This window comes from Aotus nancymaae, unplaced genomic scaffold (assembly GCF_030222135.1).
Source record: "Aotus nancymaae isolate 86718 unplaced genomic scaffold, 86718_ANA_hifiasm-v0.15.2.pri h1tg000057l, whole genome shotgun sequence".
NCBI lineage: Eukaryota > Metazoa > Chordata > Mammalia > Primates > Aotidae > Aotus > Aotus nancymaae.
Window position 1 is genome coordinate 25,031,875 of NW_026988471.1, and position 21,361 is coordinate 25,053,235.

The following is a 21,361-nucleotide window of genomic DNA, read 5'->3' on the forward strand; positions in this document are numbered from 1 at the left end:
TCACTGCTGTGTAACATCCCATTTTATTTATTTATTTTAATTAATTAATTATTTGTTTGTTTGGAGGCAGAATCTCGCTCTGCCACCAGACTGGAGTGCAGTGGCGCAATCTCGGCTCACTGCAACCTCTACGTCCCAAGTTCAAGCAATTCTCCTGCCTCACTCTCCCAAGTATCTGGGACTACAGGCGTGCACCACCATGCCCAGCTAATTTTTGTATTTTTAGTAGAGATGGGGTTTCACCATGTTGGCCAGGATGGTCTCAATCTCTTGACCTTGTGATCTGCCTACCTTGGCCTCCCAAAGTGCTGGGATTATAGGCGTGAGCCACCGTGCAGGCATTTTATTAATATACCACATTATTAATCTATTCTAAGGTTGATGGGTATTTGAGTAGTTGGGGGCTATTATAAGTTGTGCTACTGTGAACATTTTTGTACTTTTCTTGGTGCGTACATATGCATGCATATTTCTAGGAATACATGTGTATCCGTGACTAGGTATCTCTTCTACTGCAGTAGATACCACTAGTTTCCCAAAGTAGCTATTCCAATTTACATTCCCACTAGCAATGTATGAGAGTTCCAGTTGCTCCACATCCTCGTCAACACTTAATACTGTGTCTTTTTCATTTCAGCCATTCTAATGGCTGAACACCCCATAAGCATAATAAAACTACCAAGCTTGATGAGCTGGCAGTGTGCCACTTCGACACTCCTGTATGTCAGGTGTTTCTTCCCAATAGCTTTACACATCTCCAAAAACATTCTGTTATGTTTGTGTTCACCAGCATTATATTTGAGCAGAATTTGAGAACTAAGTGTTAGATGTTGTACCATATACAGAAATGGTGGGAAGAAAGGCAAACAAGGGCATTTATGGCAGAGGAAGCAATACGTGGAAAGGAAGGAAGTCATAAAAGGGCTTGGCTCGGGGCTGCCCGGTACAATCATGCATGATTCTTGCAGTTGCTGTTCACTCCTTTGTCTATGAGAATGGCGCCTCCTGGAACTGTGCAGTGCACAACCCATGAAGCTGCACACAGCAGCCGTGCCTGTCATGGTCAGGGATAAAAAAGAGCTTCGGTGTGTCTAGAAGGCAGGGTGGGTAGGGTAGAGGAGCAGGAGAAGCCAGATTCAGAGATGGGGCAATATAACTGACTCAGCCTTTGTCAGAGGTCAGAGGCTTCCTTTGAAACTCCACCCCACTATCTGCCCTCCCCTGCTAGCAGAATTGTACAAGCTTCCTCCTCTTGGATCCCCCACCCCTCTGAACCAACAGGGCTGCCACTGAACTGGGCTGAGGTGGACCCATGCCAGGAAGGAGAAATGCTGAGCAGGCCCTGGCTCTTGTCTTGCTTCATGACTCTGGTTTCAACAAGTTGAGGAACCAACACCCTGGCCTTCCCGTGTGTGGGGCTTCCTCTTTGCCTACAGCTTCAGTGTACTCTTCTGCCTGGGAAAACTAGATAAACTGGGATGGGAAGCGGTGCCCCACCCACTCAACCCCTAGGTTTGTGTCATTGAGTCACTGGGGGTAATTTCTGAGGGCACAAGAAAGTGACAGGAAAATCCCGGGGCTCCCAGACATCTTCCTCATGGCCTGCCGGAGTTAAGGGAACTCCTCTGAAAGAGATCTTTGGGTTGACACTCTTTAAGTCCTCATTACTTTTTATACCCGCGTGTGGTGTCCTTTTTTTTTTGAGAGACTGAGTCTCACTCTGTCACCCAGGCTGGAGTGTAGTGGTGCAATCTCAGCTTACTGCAACCTCTGCCTCCCAAGTTTGAGCGATTCTCTTGCCTCAGCCTCCTGAGTAGCTGGGATTACAGGCATGAGCCACCATTCCTGGCTAATTTTTGTATTTTTATTGCAGATGAGGTTTTGCCATGTTGGCCAGGTCAGTCTTGAACTCCTGACCTCAAGTGATCCACTCACCTCACCCTCCCAAAGTGCTGGGATTACAAGTGTGAGCCACTGCACCCAGCCAGAAGATTACTTCTGGTTAGTTTGTTGTAGAGACAGGGTCTTGCTATGTTGCCCTGCTGTCTAGAACTCCTGGGCTCAAGTGATCCTCTCGCCTTGGCCTCCCAAGTAATGAGGACTGTAGGCATGTACACTGCACCCAGCTCAGAAGATCATTTTTAAATCAACCAACAAAGATGCATTGCACACTTTAAAAATGTGTTCAACAGTGGGTTAGACCCTTATAAGGAGTAGAGAAAAATAGGCACAAGTTCTTCTCTCAAAGAAGCTAATAACTAGAGAAAATTAAAATTAGCATGAACTCCCTGAGCAGACACCAGCTGGGAACAGTGACAGTGTTAAACGTGGCAGGAGGAGAGGAGGAGCTATCCTGGGACTCAACATTGTTACCAGTTCATCTGTAAGTGTTGATGATCCATGAGAGAACTGTCAAACTGCAATAGTCTTTAAAAAAAAAAAAGGGCTGGGCACAGTAGCTCATGCCTGTAATCCCAGCACTTTGGGAGGCCCAGGTGGGAGGATTGCCTGAGGTCAGGAGTTCAAGACCAATCTGACTAACATGGTGAAACTCCATCTCTACTAAAAATACCAAAAAAAATTAGCTGGGCGTGGTCGCATGTGCCTGTAATCCCAGCTACCAGCTACTCGGGAGGCTGAGGCAGGGGAATTGCTTGAACCAGAGAGGCAGAGGTTGCAGTGAGCCAAGATCACATCACTACACTCCAGCCTGGGCGACAGAGAGAGACTCTGTCTCAAAAAAAAAAAAAAAAAAAAATAGAGCTGAGGTCTCACTATGCTGTCCAGGCTGCTCTTGAACTCCTGGACTCAAATGATCTTCCTGCCTTGGCTTCCCAAAGTACTGAGATTATAGGTGTGAGCCACCATGCCTGGCCCAATATTCTTAAAAAACAAATAACCTAGACAGTGAAAGACCATATCTAATTATTGTTATAATTTTTATTATTATTATTATTTTTTTTTGAGATGGAGTCTCAAGTCTCCTCTGTCACGCAGGCTGGTGTGCAGTGGCACAATCTCGGCTCACCGCAATCTCTGCCTCCCAGGTTCAAGCTATTCTCCCGCCTCAGCCTCCTGAGTAGCTGGGATTACAGGTGTGTGCTGCTACGCCCACCTAATTTTTGTATTTTTAGTGGAGATGGGGTTTTACCATGTTGGCCAGGCTGGTCTTGAACTCCTGACCTCAAGTGATCTACCCACCTTGCCCTCCCAAAGTGCTGGGATTACAGGCGTGAGCCACCACACCCAGCCCATATCTAATTAAATAGTAAACTATGTGGTCCATCTAAATGCTAAGAAGGTCTCCAGGTACCCAAGAGGCTCTATGTGCTAGAAAAAGTCCAATTCCTGCTGGGCTGGGGGCTGAAGGAAGGGTAGGCTTAGATAGAAAAACAAAGGGCATTCTGACAAGTAAACAGTTGAGGGGACAGTCAAACCATTATTTTCTTCAAAATCACTTCCATTTTGGTTGAACTTTAAAGTTTTCAACGAAACTTCATATCCCTGATCTTTTTTGATCTTCTCAGAAGACTTGAACATTTGGTAGAACAGAGATTCCCACTCACAAGGAAAGTGAGAACTGAGAGTATCTGTTGATATTGTTTGTTCAACATCTCTTTTCCCTTCTGCAATTAGAACCCTGGTTTTCCTTCGGAAAACCTCTCTCTTCACTCTCATACCAGCCAGGGTCTGACTCCATCCAAACTCCAGAGTGGGCATAACCAGGCCTGATCCACCACTGGCCAGGGCTCCAGAAATGGGTATGTGACTCAAGTAGGTCAATGAGACTCACAGTCAAAACCTTTGCTGAGCTGGGTGTGGTGGCACACAGTTGTAATCCCAGCACTTTGGGAGGCCAAAGCGGGGGCAGATCACAAGGTTAGGAGTTCGAGACCACCCTGGCTAACTTGGTGAAACCCCGTCTCTACTAAAAATACAAAAATTAGCCAGGCTGTAATCTTGTGCGCCTATAATCTCGGCTACTTGGGAGGCTGAGGCAAGAGAATCGCTTGAACCTGGGAGGCAGAGGTTTCAGTGAGCTGAGATCATGCCATTGTACTCCAGCCTGGGTGACAAGAGTGAAACTCTGTCTCAAAAAACCAAAAACAAAACCAAAACAAAAACAAAATCTTTGCTGAAACAATGAAGGATGATAATAAAACCAACCCAGAGGAGAACAGAGCCAAGAGGCCATTTCCTGGTGCCATGCTTTGGGTCCTTAGATCCAGCTGTGCCTGAAGCTTGAGTTACCCTAAAATTTTTCTCAGGTAATCCATTACATCTCCTCCTTGATTTCAGCCAGTTTGAATTTGGTTTCTGTTACTTGCTACCAAAAGAATGCTGACTAATTCAGAAAGCTTTATTATTTGAATTCGTACAGCTAATAAATGACAAAGAGGGGCCTGGAACACAGATTTTGTTTCTGATCCCGTGCTCTTAGATGAAGTGGAATGGCCAGAGTGAAGGAGGGGTGGAAGAGGCAGTGAGGAGAACACCAAGGCCAATGTGACAGGCTGGACTGAAAAATGTGCTGGGGAAGCCAGAATAGAAAACAGGAAGTCACCAAGGGCACTTGAACACGTTTTAATGTTGTTGTTGTTGTTTTTAGAGATAGGTTTCACCATGTTGCCCAGGTAGGTCTCAGACTCCTGAGCTTAAGGGACACCTGCTTTGGCCTCCCAAAGTGCTGGGATTACAGGCATGAGCCACCATACCTGGCCATGCTTGAACAATTTAAATGAGGCCTTTAAAGAAGATAATGTATACTAGTGTTCTGTTTCTTTTTTCTTTTTTTTTTTTTTTGCTCTGTTTCTCAGGCTGGAGTGCAGTGGCACGATTTCGGCTCACTGCAGCTTCTGCCTACTGGGTTCAAGCAATTCTTCTGCGTCAGTCTCTCTAGTAGCTGGGACTATAGGCAAGCGCCACCATGCCTGGCTGATTTTATGTATCTTTTTTTTTAGTAGAGACAGAGTTTCACCATGTTAACCAGGCTGGTCTTGATCTCCTGACCTTGTGATCTGCCTGCCTTGGCCTCCCAAAGTGCCAGGATTATGGGCATGAGCCACCGAACCCGGCTTTGTGTTCTGTTTCTTAACATGGGGGATGGCTTTAGCTCCCCAGATAAATTCATTCGAAATTATGCTGATATATTTTGTACGTACTTCTGAATAAATATATGATGCAATTCATATATATATATATTTTTTTGAGATTGAGTTTTCGCTCTTGTTACCCAGGCTGGAGTGCAACGGCGCGATCTTGGCTCACTACATTCTCTGCCTCCCTGGCTCAAGCAATCCTCCCACCTCAGTCTCCTGAGTAGATGGGACTACAGGTGTGACCACTTTTGTGTATGTATACATTATTTGGTAGAGATGAGGTTTCGCCGTGTTGCCCAGGCTGGTCCACCTCAACCTCCCAAAGTGCTAGGATTACGGGTATGAGCCACCACGCTCGGCCATTCATATTATTATTATTTATTTTTATTTATTTATTTTTTGAGATGGAGTCTTGCTTTGTTGCCCAGGCTGGAGTGCAGTGGCACAATCTCAGCTCACTGCAACCTCCACCTTCCAGATTCGAGGGATTCTCCTGCCTCAGCCTCTCAAGTAGCTGGGATTACAGGTGCATGCCACTACGCCCAGCTAATTTTTGCATTTTTAATAGAGACGGGGTTTCACCATGTTGGCCAGGCTGCTCTTGAACTCTTGACCTCAGGCAATGTGCCCGCCTCTGCTTCCCAAAGTGCTGGGATTACAGGCGTGAGCCACCACATTCAGCCTATAATTTTTTTACTGTTATACATAGGGTTGGTTGGTTATTGTTCATAATTTTTAAAAACGAAAAAGAAAATAAATGATGTTGTGGTGGTGATCTGCTGAATGGGATGGAGAAGAGACACCCGGAGTCAGAGACATGGAAAGGAAACTGGTGCTGAGATGAGGGCTTGGGCTGAGGAAGGTATGGAGTAGGACAGTGGGAATTGGGAGGGGATGGGGACAGAAAGGTAAGAAAAACCTCACAGAGAATGGGAACAAGGATATAAGGAAAATGTAACTCCAAATACTGGTAATGGTGACTGGGACAGGGTGACTGGTAGTGAGAGTGAAAGGCTGGGCTAGGAGTATTAAGGTGGGTGGTGGCTACATTTTGAATTTGTTCAAATCAAATCAAGTCCAAGCTGTGGGTCTGGAACATCATCTGGTTGGAAGCAGCAAAAGCCTACTCATGCTAGCTCGAGGTGGGGAACCGGAAAGCCCAAACTGGAGGCTCCTCCTTCTGTAACTTCAGGGCACATGGTCTTCCCTCTGTTCTTCTCTGCATCTGTTTCTTCTGCTTCCTTGTGGGGAGGGCAGACCTGGCAGAAACTGGAGTGCCCTGGGAATCCCATAAGGAGGGAAGCTGCTGAGCAGAGCATGCCAGCTGGACAGGGCATCCAAAGAGTCTCCAGGCCAAGAACTGGCTGAAGGAGGACCTTGGTCACCCCAGGCCTGGGTCAGCAAGGCGTAGGATCTGTGTTCAAGGATGGCAAAAGAAGAGACTGATTTTCATTTGGGAAGGGAAAACAACAAGGTCAGGTTCTGAGAATGAGCAATGCCAGATGAGGATGTTTGAAGGCCTTACCGGCCAATAGCATTCTCTCTAGGATTCTTCCTTTCAGGCTTAAACAGGCTGTGCCATCCTCTCCACTGCCCTGGCCCCTCCAGACTCCTTTTCTTCACTCCAAACTCCTTAAACGCTGCCTGTGCCCCCTAGCTCACCTCCCACACACTCCTCCACCTGCAGCACCAGGCCTACCCTGTCGACACGCCTTAGAAATGGGCTAGCCAAATCACACTGCCATGTGTGTACTTATGCAACAATCTTGCATGTTCTTCACATGTACCCCCAAACCTAAAATGCAATTAAAAAAAAAAAAAGAAATGGGCTAGCAATGTCTCCAAGGATTTTCTTGTTGCTATAGCCAACCAACAGATATTCTTCAGTTCTAATCTTATTTCATTCATCCATTGTTTATTCATTCGTTTACATCAACAAACATTTGTTAGGTGCCGACTACTTATTGTATCCCCGATACCGGGAATACAGTATTGAACAAGTTTGGTGAGTCAGACATTCTCTGTAAAGGCAGCATGTACTTCTCCCACCCAAGACACCACATACATGCACACACGTGCAAGCATATATGTTCACTTTTTCTGTTAACATCCTCCCCAAAGCCTCTGACTTGGGGCCCGGCTGCCAGGCATGCGATCTGTGTGGGACACAGACAAATGGGAAGGAAGTTGGGCTGGGAGCCAAAGGAAACTGAGGAGGAGAGGGGGCAGACAGCCCAGAAGGGGCACCCCAGGACGTGCTTATTTGCTAGTGGCCCAGGGAGTGCATAACTCTGAATGGCAAGCACCCAGTGGAGAAGGGCACCCTGCCAGGGTCTCAGGTTGGGGACCACTTCAGGCAGTTCTCGAGGCAAGGCCCTTTTCAAAGGGTGAGAGAGGTCCCCAGGGGCCTGGTGCCAGCCTTTCCAGAGGCAAGCAGTCCCAGGCACATGCCTGTCGCCTCATCCTCCTTTACTGAGTCCTTGGCTTTGATCCTGGAGCATGCCACTCCCAGGACTACCCCTGGAGAGGGGAGTCTCTGAGCAGGGCCCCTGATTCTGGGCAAAACACTGGCCTCCTGCAGTGTAAGGAGCCAACCAGTCAGGGCTCCAGCTGGCTGAACGCCCACGGGTTCTGGCAATAGAAGGTCCCAGAGTCTTGCTTTCTTTCTCTTTCCTAGGGAATTATATAACATTATTGAACAATAAAGAGGAAAAGGAGAAAGAATAGGGGAAAAGGAGAAGAGAAGAAGTTGTGGGAAAGGAAGAAAGAGGTGGAGGAGAGTAGTTTTTTAAAAACATAACCTTGATCATATTATTTCTCTGCTGAAAACCTTTTGATAATTTCCTCTTGCTCCTTAGATCAGCCCCTCTCCCCATCCCTCCCTGCTGGTCCAGCCTATTTGGAGTTTCAGGGCCTACTAGGATATGTTCACACAGTTCTTGCGGGAAATTGCCCCATGGGGTTGCAGCAACTGAAACAGAGGTAGCACCACAATGGCCCATCATAAGGAGCATGGGGGAACTACAAAAGGGGTTGGGGGCTGGGCGCGGTGGCTCAAGCCTGAAATCCCAGCACTTTGGGAGGCTGAGGTGGGCGGATCACTTGAGCTTAGGAGTTGGAGACCAGCCTGGCCAACATGGTGAAACCCCGTCTCTACTAAAAATACAAAGCTGAGGTGGGAGGATCATTTGAACCTGGAAGATGGAGGTTGCAGTGAGAGGAGATCACACCTCTGCACTCCAGCCTGGGTGACAAGAGTGAGACTCAAAAAAAAATAAAAGGTGAGGGGGGCCTTTTAGTCCTAGCTCTGTGACCATGGGAGCTTGGGAGAAGCTTGTCTCCTCTCTTAAGCCTCCTTTTCCTCCCTGTTCAGTGGTCAAGGAGAACAACCTGGCCCTCCCTACCTTACTGAGTTATTGTGAGGCTCAGGGGAGATAAAGAATCTAGAAACCATTTGTAAATTATCAAGTACTGGACAAATAAGGCATTGTTCCTGCTACTGAGTAAATTACCTTGACAAGTGTTAGAGACCTGCCCCTTTCATCCAGCAGAGCTTCTCTTTCTAATAACCCCTCATGTTGTTATTGAACTTTAAGCTTCTTAGAGTACTTTTATTTGTATTGTGTCATTTGCTTCTGACACCATCTCTGTGTGGGTGGCTGGGCAGGGCTGCCCCTTGCTGGGCATATAAGGCCACAGGCTCAAAGGGGTGAAGTCACCATGAGTCCCAGCGTCAGAGGTCCAGCATCACACGGCATATTGTGGCCGAGCCAGGCCTGAGCTCGGGTTTCCTGACTCCAACTCGGGACCTGTTCCTAGCTCTTGGGGCTGCTCTGCTCCCAGCGTTTACCAGCTGTTGTTCTGTTTAGACTGTAAACTTTCAGAGCACACAGACAGGATCTCCTTTGGGGGATTCACTTCTCCACGGCAGTGAGCATGGTCTTCGGGTACAGCTATTTCAGAGGACACTTGAGCCTTTGCCAGTGAGACAGGCTTGGGTTTTTTGTTTGTTTGTCTTTTGAGACAGAGTCTCACTCTGTTGTCCAGGCTGGAGTGCAGTGACACAATCCTAGTTCACTATAACCTCTGCCTCCCAGGTTCAAGCGATTCTCATGTCTCAGCCATCCGAGTAGCTGGGATTACAGGTGTGCGCCACCACGCCTGGCTAATTTTTGTATGTTTAGTAGAGATGGGGTTTCGTCATGTTGATCAGGCTGGTCTTGAACTCTTGACCTCAAGTGATCCACCTACCTCGGCCTCCCAGAATGCTGGGATTACAGGAGTGAGCCACCGTGCCTGGCCCAGGTTTGGGATTTAAAAATTGACTCAACCAAGATTGTGAGAGTTTGCCATACTCCTCTATGACTCCTCATGACAGTGGTCAGCAAACAGCCAGGTCACAAGTGTTCATTTTGGACCATCTTGGAAGCCTTCCTCCAAGTGTGATTCTAACCATACAGGCTGCAGAATGCCTAAGTATTCCACAAAATCGATGGCTCAATCTCACAGCTAGTGAGTGTTATTGGTATCCAGGGTTAGGGTTAGGCAAGGAAATCCATGTTCCCTGACCTGGAGTTGCTCACAGTTGGAGAAACAATACCACACATGAAGACAACAGCAAAGAAGGTGGTACAAGGGCCCTGGATAAGAGATACTATGAGCTCTCAGAAATGCAGAGTTTGGGGCTGAGTGTGGGGCTCATGCCTGTAATCCCAGCACTTTGGGAAGCCGAGGCAGGAGGATCACTTGAGCCCAGGAGCTTCAGGTTGCAGTGGGCTATGATTGCATCACTGCCTTCGATCCTGGGTGACAGAGATCATCCCAGTCAAAAAAGAAAGAAAGAAAGAAAGAAAAAGAAACAGAGAGAGAGAGACAGAAGAAGGAAGGAAGGAGGGAAGGAAAGAAGGAGAGAAGGAAGAAAGGAAGGAGGGAAGGAAGGAAGGAGGGAAGGAAGGAGGGAGGGACAAAGGGAGAGAGGGGAGGGATGGAGGGAGGGAGGAAAGAAAGAAAGAAAGAGGAAGGAAGAAAAGAAAAGAAAGAAAAAGAAAGAGGCTGGAGGCTGGGTGTGGTGGCTCACACGTGTAATCCTAGCACTTTAGGAGGCCCAGGAGGGAGGATCATCTGAGGTCAGTTGTTCAAGACAAGCCTGGCCAACATGGCAAAACCCCATCTCTACTAAAAATACAAAAATTAGCCGGGCATGGTGGCATGCGCCTGTAGTCCCAGTTACATGGGAGGCTGAGGCAAGAGAATTGCTTGAACCCAGGAGGTGGAGGTTTCAGTGAGCCAAAATTGTGCCACTGCACTCCAGCTTGGGTGGCAGAGTGAGACTCCATGTCAAAAAAAAAAAGAAAGAAGAGAAAGAAAGAAGGAAAGGAAGGAGGGAAGGGAAAGGAAGAGGAAGGAAGGAAGGAAGGGAGGGAGGGAGGGAGGGAGGGAAGGAAAAGCAAGGCAAAGCTCTCTGGGGACTCAGAGGCCCTGAGGAAGCTTCCTGGCTGAGTTCATCACCCCCAAGTGGTCTCCAAGTCAGACTGAAACATTCTTGCTGTTTGTGAATCACACCAGGAAACTACCCCTGCAGCATTCCAGGAGGCAAGAGCCTGGACCTTGGTCTGACTGCTGATTGATGGTGAGTCAGGGAAAAGGGCAGCCGACAGGCAGCTGGGAGATGCAGGGCTCTGTGCCTTGTTCTGCACATGAGCCAAGTGAGGCAGACAGATTCAGGCACTTTTCCTATCAAGGTGAAATGCCTGGGAGACCAGAGTTTGGCCCCACCTGATTGCCCTGGCTTCCCACTGTAGCGCCTCCTATCAAATAGGTGATGATGGTGGATTATTCAATAGGGAATGCCAGGCAGGCACTGGCAGTCCCAATCTGAGATTTAAGAAAGAGCCGTTTGGCCGGGTGCAGTGGCTCCCTATGACCTAAAAAAATCCCAGCACTTTGGGAGGCTGAGTCGGGCAGATCACTTGAGGTCAAGAGTTTGAGACCAGCCTGGCCAACATGGTGAAACCTCAGCTCTACTAAAAATACAAAAATTAGCTGGGTATGGTGGCAGTCACCTGTAATTCCAGCTACTAGGGAGGCTAAGCCAGGAGAATCACTTGAACCCAGGAGGCAGAGGTTACTGTGAGCCAAGATCGTACCGTTGCACTCCAGCCTGGGTGATAGAGTGAGACTTTGTTTCAGAAAAAAAAAAAAAAAAAGAAAGAAAAAAGAGAGTAAAGCTAGAATGTAAGTAGGTCAGATTGGCAATAACTATCCCATCTCACCCTCCATTTCCTCTTCCTGAGTCACAGAGGGGCTGAGCAAGACAGAAAAAAATAATGTGAGTTCTTCATTACAGCGTATATAATGGTTTAAAAATATCAGAGACAGCCTAAATGTGCAATAGAGAGAATGATATGAAATAAATTATGAAATAAAGTTTAAAGTTAAGTAGCCATTCAAAGCAACAAAACTGGCTGGGCACAGTGGCTCATGCTTGTAATCCCAGCACTTTGGGAGGCCAAGTTGGGAAGATCACTTGAGACTGTCTTAGGCAACATAGCAAAACCTCATCTCTACAAAAAATACAAAAATTAGCCAGGCATGGTGGCACCCACCTGTAGTCCCAGCTACTCAGAAAGTTGAGGTGGGAGGATTACTTGAATCCAGGAGGTTGAGATTGCAGTGAGCTGTGATGACACCACTGCACTCCAGCCTGTTTGACAGAATAAGACCCTGTCTCAGAAAAAGAAAGAAAGAGAGAGAGGGACAGAAAGGAAAGCAAGAGAAGGAAGGAAGGAGGGAAGGAAGGGCAGGCGTGGTAGCTCACACCTGTAATCCCAGCACTTTGGGAGGCCAAGGCAGGCAGATCACCTGAGGTCAGGAGTTTGAGACCAGCCTGGCCAACATGGTAAAACCCCATCTCTACTAAAAATACATAAATTAGCCAGGTATGGTGGCATGCGTCTGTAGACCCAGCTACTTGGAGAGGCTGAGGCAGGAGAATCACTTGAACCTGGGAGGTGGAGGTTGCAGTGAGCCAAGACTGCACCACTGCACTCCAGCCTGGGCGACAGAGTGAGACTCTGTCTCAAAAAAAAAAAAAAAGAAAAAGAAAGAAAGGAAGGAAAAAAATTAAATAAAAAAGAAAACAATATACAAGAATATCTTTGTGACTTTTGGGGTAGAGGAAGAGTTTTTAAGCAAGACCCAAAAAGTGCCAAGCCAAATAAAAGATTAATAAATGGAGATCAGAGATCTAGCGACTTGAAGCAGCATGGCCAAGCTGTGTGGGATGCATCTGAGTGGGGAGGCCTGCAAACAGGTGGAGGTTTTCAGGCAGAATCTTTTCCAGGAGACTGAGGAATTCCTCTACAGATTCTTGCCACAGAAAATCGTATACCTGAATCAGCTCTTGCAAGAGGACTCCCTCAATGTGGCTGACCTGACTTCCCTCCGGGCCCCACTGGACATCCCCATCTGAGATCCTCCACCCAAGGATGATGAGATGGAAAAAGATAAGCAGGAGAAGAAAGAAGTCCCTACATGTAGATTTCTCCCTGGGAATGAGAAGGTCCCGTCCCTGCTTGCCCTGTTAAGCCAGAAGTCTGGACTCTCAAAGAGAAAGGCATTCTGGTGATCACATGGATCCAGCACCTGATCACCAAGATTGAAGATGGAAATGATTTTGGGGTAGCAATCCAAGAGAAGGTGCTGGACAGGGTGAACGCCGTCAAGACCAAAGTGGAAGCTTTCCAGATAACCATTTCCAAATACTTCTCAGAACGTGGGGATGCTGTGGCCAAGGCCTCCAAGGAGACTCCTGTGATGGATTACCAAGCCTTGGTGCACAAGTGATGAGGCAGCCTATGGAGAGCTCAGGGCCATGGTGCTGGACCTGAGGGCCTTGTATGCTGAGCTTTATCATATCATAAGCAGCAACCTGGAGAAAACTGTCAATCCAAAGGGTGAAGAGAAGCCATCTATGTACTGAACCCAGGACTAGAAGGAAAATAAATGACCTAAAAAAACTGTTAATTGATAAATGTGTCTACATTAAAATTAAGAAATCCTAGCTATTGGCTGGGCGTGGTGGTTCATGCCTGTAATCCCAGGACTTTGGGAGGCCAAAGTGGGTAGATCACCTGAGGTCAGGAGTTTGAAACCAGCCTGTTCAACATGGTAAAAACCCATCTCCACTTAAAAAAAAAAAAAAAAATAGCTGGGTGTGGTAGCAGGCACCTGTAATCCCAACTACTCGGGAGACTGAGGCAGGAGAATCACTTGAACCCGGGAGTCAGAGGTTGCAGTGAGTGAAGATCATACCACTGCACTCCAGCCTGGGTGACAGAGTGAGACATTGTTTCAAAAAAAAAAAAAAAAAAAGAGGAGAGGTTCATGGCATACCCAAAACCATAAGGAAATATCCTGATGCCCAAGTCGTTAAAGAGTTTGCGAGTCATGCAATGTCCCTTGATGTAAGAAGTCAAAGAGCTCCTCCATGTAATCCTCTTCTGTGTGTGATCAAGAGGATACAAGCTCATCACAGAGCTCTAGCCACTCCTGGGCCTTTACACATTCCTCCAACTGCTCGTATTGCTCTCTCACTGTTGTTAGGGGATCCTGATGTAGAAACACTAATTCCTCCTCTTCCTCTTCCTCCTCCTTAAGATCTCTGGACTCAGTCAGATTCTTTCACTCATCCTCCACTTCCATGTCTGGCTACAGTTCTGGATTCAACATGAGCAGCAATAGCGGCACCTAATCCACTGCAGGATCAAGAAGGACTTGTAAGGGTCACTCAGCGGATATCTGGCGATCTGGCCAGAAGTCAATAGGCAGTCATTTTTAACCTACGAAATGAGAATTCATATGATTCAACTTGTTATTTCACAATAAAAAATAATTTACATTAAGTTAAGCAACCATTCTAAATGATGGTTGTGGCTGGGCACGGTGGCTCACACCTGTAATCCCAACACTTTGAGAGGCCAAGGACGGTGAATTGCCTGAGTCCAAGCGTTTGAGACCAGCCTGAGCAACATAGTGAAACCCCGTCTCTACAAAAAATAAAAAATAAAAAAATTAGCTGAGTGCAGTGGCACTTAGTACCAGCTACTCGAGAGGCTGAGGTGGGAGGATCACCTGAGCCCAGGAGGTTGAGGCTGCAGTGAGACGTGGTTGCATCACTGCACTCTAGTCTGGGTGACAGAGTAAGACCCTGTCTCAAAAAAAAAAAAAAAAGAAAAGAAAAGAAAAGAAAAGATGGTTGTGAGGACTATTAATATCGTCATTCATTATTTATTCATTAAGCGAATATCTCCTGGGGGCCTATCGTGAACTAGACATATTTCTAGGCACTGGGAGAAATTATCTCATTGCACATTAATGGGAAGAAGAAAGCATAAACAGATAAAGAAATATCTAGAATGTCATATTGTGGTAAGTGCTATGAAGAAAAACAAAGCGGAGTAAGGATACAAGGAGTGATGAAGAAGTATTTTAGAAAGCACGGTCAAAAAAGCTTTTCTGAGGAGGTGGCAAATATTTGCAAATCCAACTGAATGAAGCGAGGGAGGGAAGCCGGCTCGGCACTGGGAGAGAAAGCTTGCAGGCAGAGGAAAGGGCAAGCGCGCAGGCCCTCAAGCCGGAAGGTGCCTGGCGGGACCGAGGAACAGGGAGGCCAGTGTGTTGGATCAGAGTGAGGAAGGCGGGAAGAGGAACACATGAAACAGGAGAAGTGCCCAGGAGCTTGATTGAGTAAGGTGTATGTGCCCTGTCAAGGACTTTGGATTTCATTCCTTTTTTTGAGATGGAGTCTCTCTCTGCTGCCCAGGCTGGAGTACAGTGGTGCAATCTCGGCTCACTGCGACCTACGCCTCCCGGGTTCAAGAGATTCTCCTGCCTCAGCCTCTCGAGTAGCTGGGATTACAGGAGCCCGCCACCATGCTGAGCTAATTTTTATATTTGTAGTACAGATGGGATTTTGCCATGTTGCCCAGGCTGGTCTTAAACTCTTGACCTCAGGTGATCTGCCTGCCTCGGCCTCCCAAAGTGCTGGGATTACAAGCGTGAGCGATCGCGCTTGGCCTAGATTTTATTCTGAGAATAATGAGACATCATTGGAGAATTGAGAGGAGGAGGTAGAATGATTTGATGTTTAGTTCCGAAGAAAGACTCTGGCTGTTCTGTCTCGGAGGGAGAGTAGGAGGATAAGGGTGGAACCGGTGGTTCCTGTTAAAATACTACTGCAGCGTCCTGGTGAAAGATGTAGGTGGCATGGACTAAGAGGGTAGTGGTGGCAGCATGGAGAGTTTTGGACTCAGGACCAACAGATTTTCTAAGTAGAACAGGGATAGAATTTGTCGATGAACTGCATTTAGGGTAAGAGGAAGAGGAGTCAACAACATGTACGATGCTTTAAAACAAAATTGAGACAATTCTATATACAATTTGGTCAAAACTCTTTTTAAAATGCTCTTAAATTACTTTTGGAACAAGAAACTTATGTATAGTAAATTAGAAGAATCCGAGTTGGGGAGACAGAATATATTCATAGATGGATGGATAGCACCATTTAAAAAAGCAGATGTTCTGTGGCTCACGCCTGTAATCCCAGCACTTTGGGAGGCCAAGGCGGGTGGATCACGATGTCAAGAGATCGAGACCATCCTGGTCAACACGGTGAAACCCCGTCTCTACTAAAAATACAAAAAATTAGCTGGGCACAGTGATGCGGGCCTGTAATCCCAGCTACTCGGGAGGCTGAGGCAGGAGAATTGCCTGAACCCAGGAGGCGGAGATTGCGGTGAGCCGAGATCGCGCCATTGCACTCCAGCCTGGGTAACAAGAGCAAAACTCTGTCTCAAAAAAAAAAAAAAAAAAAGGCAGATGTTAATTGCACATCATACAAATTGCCACAGAAGGTAAGGAAAGAAAAAGGCCCCTAGGTCTGGAGGAGGCAGGTCTTTACTGAAGAGGCAGGGGGTGTTGAAAGGGGAAGGTGGAGTTAGACCAGATAGAAGTGGATTGAGGGCTGAGGCTCAGGACTCAGGAGAGGGTAGTGGGAAAAACACTGTCTTCCCAGCAGGAGGAATGAAGCTCAAGTTCCAGGGCAGCCACTTACCAGCTGAGTGAATGTGAAGATTAGATAAAACATCTGTGACCCACCCATTAGGCTCTAGGTAAAGGGGAACAGCTATGAACAGTTCTTTTTATAATATCCAGAATCTTCATTTTCAGATTTTTCTATTATTTCTTTATTTAGGTTGACAAATCCCTTTCACCAGCAATTACAGCAGAGACTGTAGACAGGAAGCTGCAGGGGAAAGAGGAGCAATGAGAAATCAAGCTTGGGAGACTCCTATAGTTAGGTAATAACTCATGTAGTTAGGTAATCACTTAATGATTGATAGCCCAGAAATTGGAGTTCATCCAGTAATTTTGTCACATAGTCATGTCTCCCTCTGCTGGCAAAACTTGGTTTGGTTATTTTTTGTTTGTTTTTGGTTTTGGTTTTGAGACAGTTGCTCTGTCGCCCAGGCTGGAGTACAGTGGCTTGATCTCAGAGTTCACTGCAACAGCCACCTCCCAGGTTCAAGTGATTCTCCTGCCTCAGCCTCCCAAGTAGCTGGGGTTACAGGCTCCTGCCACCATGCCCGACTAATTTTTGTATTTTTAGTACAGACTGGATTTCGCCATGTTGGCCAGGGTGGTCTTGAACTCCTGATCTCAGGGATCTTTTTGCCTCAGCCTCCCAAAGTGCTAGATTAGAGGTGTGAGCCATCACGCCCGGCCAGAACTTGGTTTGTGTAGGGTCAATCCAAACCTGAATTACTTGCATTTGAACATTTGTAGACCCCAGGATTACCAAAGAGTGAACTCTGTCTTCTTTGTATAATCTTACCATAGCCGTTACTGGGACCACACTGGAAGGAGATGGTGGAACAGGAATCCCCTGTGGAAAAATAAACTCTTTTTTTTGAGATAGAGTCTTGCTCCATTGCCCAGGCTAGAGTGCAGGGGCACAATCTCGGCTCATTGCAACCTCTGCCTCCCAGGTTCAAGCAATTCTCCTGCCTCAGCCTCCCAAGTAGCTGGGACTATAGGCACATGCCACCAACTCAGCTAATTTCTGTATTTTTGGTAGAGACGGGGTTTGACCATGTTGGCCAGGCAGGTCTTGAACTCCTGACCTCAAGCAATCTGCCCACCTTGGCCTCCCAAAGTGCTGGGATTATAGGCGTGAGCCACTGCACCTGGCCAATTTTTGTATTTTTTGTAGAAATAAGGTTTTGCCATGTTGGCCAGGCTGGTCTCAAACCCCTGAGCTCAAGCAATCCACTGGCCTTGGAGCTCAAGCAATCCACTGGCCTTGGCCTCCCAAAGTGCTGAGTTTACAGGCATGAGCCACAGCCCTCGGCCAAATATTAACTATCTTAAATGTAGCTAGTACTGTCTTAGGTATGGGAAAAGGAGACACAAAGACAAAAACCACAGCTCTTAGCGGGGCGCGGTGGCTCACGCCTGTAATCCCAGCACTTTGGGAGGCCGAGGTGGGTGGATCACAAGGTCAAGAGATCGAGACCATCCTGGCCAACATGGTGAAATCCTGTCTCTATTTAAAAAACAAAAACAAAAACAAACAAACCAAAAAAAACCACAGCTCTTGTCTTCAGGAGGCACACTTTCTGGTGAGAGAGATAGACTCAGTTACCCACAGTGCAAGTCAACTGTGATGAGTACTAGGAGTCTAGCTAAACAGTGAGCTATAGCATCATGAAGAGAGGAAAGATTTTTTTTTCTTTTTTACAAATTAATTAATTATTTTTTAAATGGGGGTTTCAGGATGTTGCCCAGGCTGGTCTTGAACTCCAGTGCTTAAGCGATCCACCAGCCTCAACCTCCCAAAGTGCTGAGATTACAGGCTGAGCCATAGCACCTGGCCAAAAGGACAGTTAATTCTGGCACAGTCAGAGGAGTCGAATAATTCTTCCCAGAAGAGGTGATGCTCATATGGGACTTTATTTTATTTATTTGAAACAATATTTCACTTTGGGAGGCTGAGGCGAGCAGATCACCTGAGGTCAGGAGTTCGAGACCAGCTTGACCAACATGGAGAAACCCGGTCTCTACTAAAAATACAAAAATTAGCCAGGTGTGGTGGCATGTGCCTGTAATCCCAGTTACTTGGGAGGCTGAGGCAGGAGAACCGCTTGAACCCGGGAGGCAGAGGTTGCACTCCAGCCTGGGTAACAAGAGCGAAACTCCATCTCAAAGAAAGAAAAAAAGGAAAAATATTTATTTGAGCACATACTATGTGCTGGAAGCTGCAGTAGTCATTGTTATCACAAAAATGAATGAAGCAGACATATTATGACTTTGCAGAACAGGGTAGGTGGACAAATTATGATTTAATTACACTTATACTAATTTCTATGAAGGAAAGTACCAGGAATCATGAGAACCTATTACAGAGAGACATAAGCTAGGTGGGGAAATCAAGAAAAGTATCCTTAGGAAGGGACATTCAAGCTGAAATCTGAAGGGTGAAGAAGAGGTATCTAGGCAAAGATGGTGAGGATAAATATTCTAGAAGCAGAGACACAATGTGTAAAGGCCCTGTGATAGGAGGTTGGAAGGGAGCTGAGGAAGGTCATTGTAACTAGAGCACGGGGAGCAAGATGGAGAGTGGCATGTGATGTGACCGGAGATGTGCACGGGTACTGTATCGTGCAGGGCATTGCGGACTGGATTAATGATGTAGACTTTACCTTAAGATCCATGAGAAGCAGCCCCGACGTGGTGGCTCATGCCTGTAATCCCAGCACTTTGGGATGCCGAGGCGGGCGGATCATGAAGTCAGGAGATTGAGACCATCCTGGCCAACCTGGTGAAACCTAGTCTCTACTAAAAATAGAAAAATTAGCTGGGTATGGTGATGTGTGCCTGTAGTCCTAGCTACTTGGGACTGAGGCAGGAGAATTGCTTGAACCTGGGAGGCGGAGGTTGCAGTGAGCCAATATTGTGCCATTGCACTCCAGCCTGGCTAAAGAACAAGACTCTATCTCAAAAAAAAAAAAAAAAAAAAATCAGTGAGAAGCATTGGGAGCTTTCAAGCATGGGGTGACATGATCAAATAGGTGTTTTTAGTTTTACTTTTTTTTTTGAGACAGTTTCGCTCTGACTCCCAGGCTGGATTGCAGTGGTGCAATCTTGGCTTACTACAATCTCTGCCTCCCAGGTTCAAGGGATTCTCCTGCCTCAGCCTTCTGAGTAGCTGGGATTAACAGGTGCCCCCCACCATGCCCAGCTAATTTTTTGTATTTTTAGTAGAGATGAGGCTTCTCCATGTTGGCCACACTGATCTTGAACTCCTGACTTCAGGGTGATCCACCTGTCTTGGCCTCTCCAAGTGCTGGGATTATCCTAGTGCCTGGCCGATTTTTAAACTTATTTATTTATTTATTTATTTATTTATTTATTTATTTATTTATTTATTTTTAGAGACAGGGTCTTGCTCTGTTGTCCAGGCTGGAGTGCAGTGGTGTGATCATGGTTCACTGCACCCCTGAATTCCTGGGCTTTAGGGGTCCTCCTGCCTCAGTCTCCCAAGTAGCTAGGACTACAGGCATGCACCACCACATCTAACTATTTAAAAAAAATTTTTTTTTTTTTTTGTAGAAATAGGGTCTTACTATGTTGCCCAGGTTGGTCTTGAACTCTTGGCCTCAAGTGATCTTCCTGCCTCAGCCTCCCAAAATTCTGGGATTACAGGCATGAGCCACTGTGCCAGGCCAGATAGATGTTTTTCAAAGATTACTTTCTTTCTTTTTTTGTCTCTCCAGGCTGGAGTGCAGTGGCCTGATCTCAGCTTTCCGCAACCTCCGCCTCCCGGGTTCAAGTGATTCTCCTGTCTCAGTCTCCTGAGTAGCTGGTATTACAGTCATGCACTATTTTTTTTTTTTTTTAGTAGAGACAAGATTAATTTTTGTATTTGTAGTAGAGATGGGGTTTCATCACATTGGCCAGGCTGGTCTTGAACTCCTGACCTCAGGTGATCTGCCCACCTCAGCCTCTCAGAGTGCTGGGATTATAGGCATGAGCCACTGTGCCCGACCTAAAAGATTACTTTCTAAAGAATGAATACATAGGGGTAATAATAATAATAATAATAAAATAATAAAAACAAATGAGAATGAATACATGGGGTAAGAGCAGACTCTGAATCTCTCCATTCAGAGAGACCAGATTGGGGGCTACTCTGGGAGGCCAAGTCAGAGAATAGCTTGGTCATGATAGCAGCTATGGAAGTAGAAAACAAACGGATAAATCTGAGAAGTATGCAGGAAGTTGAGTTGGCAGAATTTCATATTTGAATGGATACATTGAGAGTGAAGGACGTGCTATTTACAAAGCTAGGCATCATTTTTGGAGGGTAGAATAATGAGTTGAGTGTGAACAAGTAGAATTTCAGGTACCTGGAGAGCCACCCAAGTGGCTCTGTCCATTACAGAGTCAGATATAGAGGTTTGGAACTCAGAAGAGAGGTCTGGACTGGAGATACAAATCTAGGAACCATATAGACAATAACGGAAGCCATAAGCTATGATGACACTACAGGGTAGCACTGAAACTTGCTGATGTCCTTGGTAAGAGAGGTCACTATTGCATGGTAAGAGGAGAAGCCATATAAGTTTGTTTATTTAATTGAGACAGGGCTGGTCTAGAAATCCTGGCCTAAAATGTTCTTCCACCTCTGCCTCCTGAAGTCCTGGGATTACAGGCGTAAGCCACCACTCTGAGCCAGCCATATGAGATTGAGCAGTGGAATGAACAGAAGCTAAGGCTATATAGACAGAAACAGACAAAGTTAGGAAGACTGAGTGCTGCGGCTCATGTCTATACTCCTAGCACTTTGGGAGATCAAGTAGGAGAATCACTTGAGTCCAGGGGTTTGAGACCAACCTGGGCAACATAGTGAGACCTGGCTAATTTTAAAAAAAATATTGCTGGGCCAGGTGCAGCGGCTCACGCCTGTAATCCCAGCACTTTAGGAGGCCAAGCTGGGCAGATCACGAGGTCAGGAGTTCAAGACCAGCCTGGCTAACATAGTGAAATCCCGTCTCTACTAAAAATACAAAAAAAAAATTTTTAAAAATTAGCTGGGTGTGGTGGCAAGTGCCTGTGATCCCAGCTACTCAGGAGGCTGAGGCAGAGAATCACTTGAATCTGGGACGTACAGGTTGCAGTGAGCTGAGATCACACCACTGCAC

At 46.5% G+C, this 21,361-nt stretch overlaps 2 pseudogenes; one reads left to right on the plus strand and one right to left on the minus strand.

Moving 5' to 3' along the window:
• Nucleotides 1-12,285: 12,285 nt before the first annotated feature.
• Nucleotides 12,286-13,153, plus strand: LOC105706964 (proteasome activator complex subunit 2-like; annotated as a pseudogene).
• LOC105706952 (cytochrome b-c1 complex subunit 6, mitochondrial-like) lies at nt 13,121-13,802 on the minus strand (annotated as a pseudogene).
• Nucleotides 13,803-21,361: the final 7,559 nt, after the last annotated feature.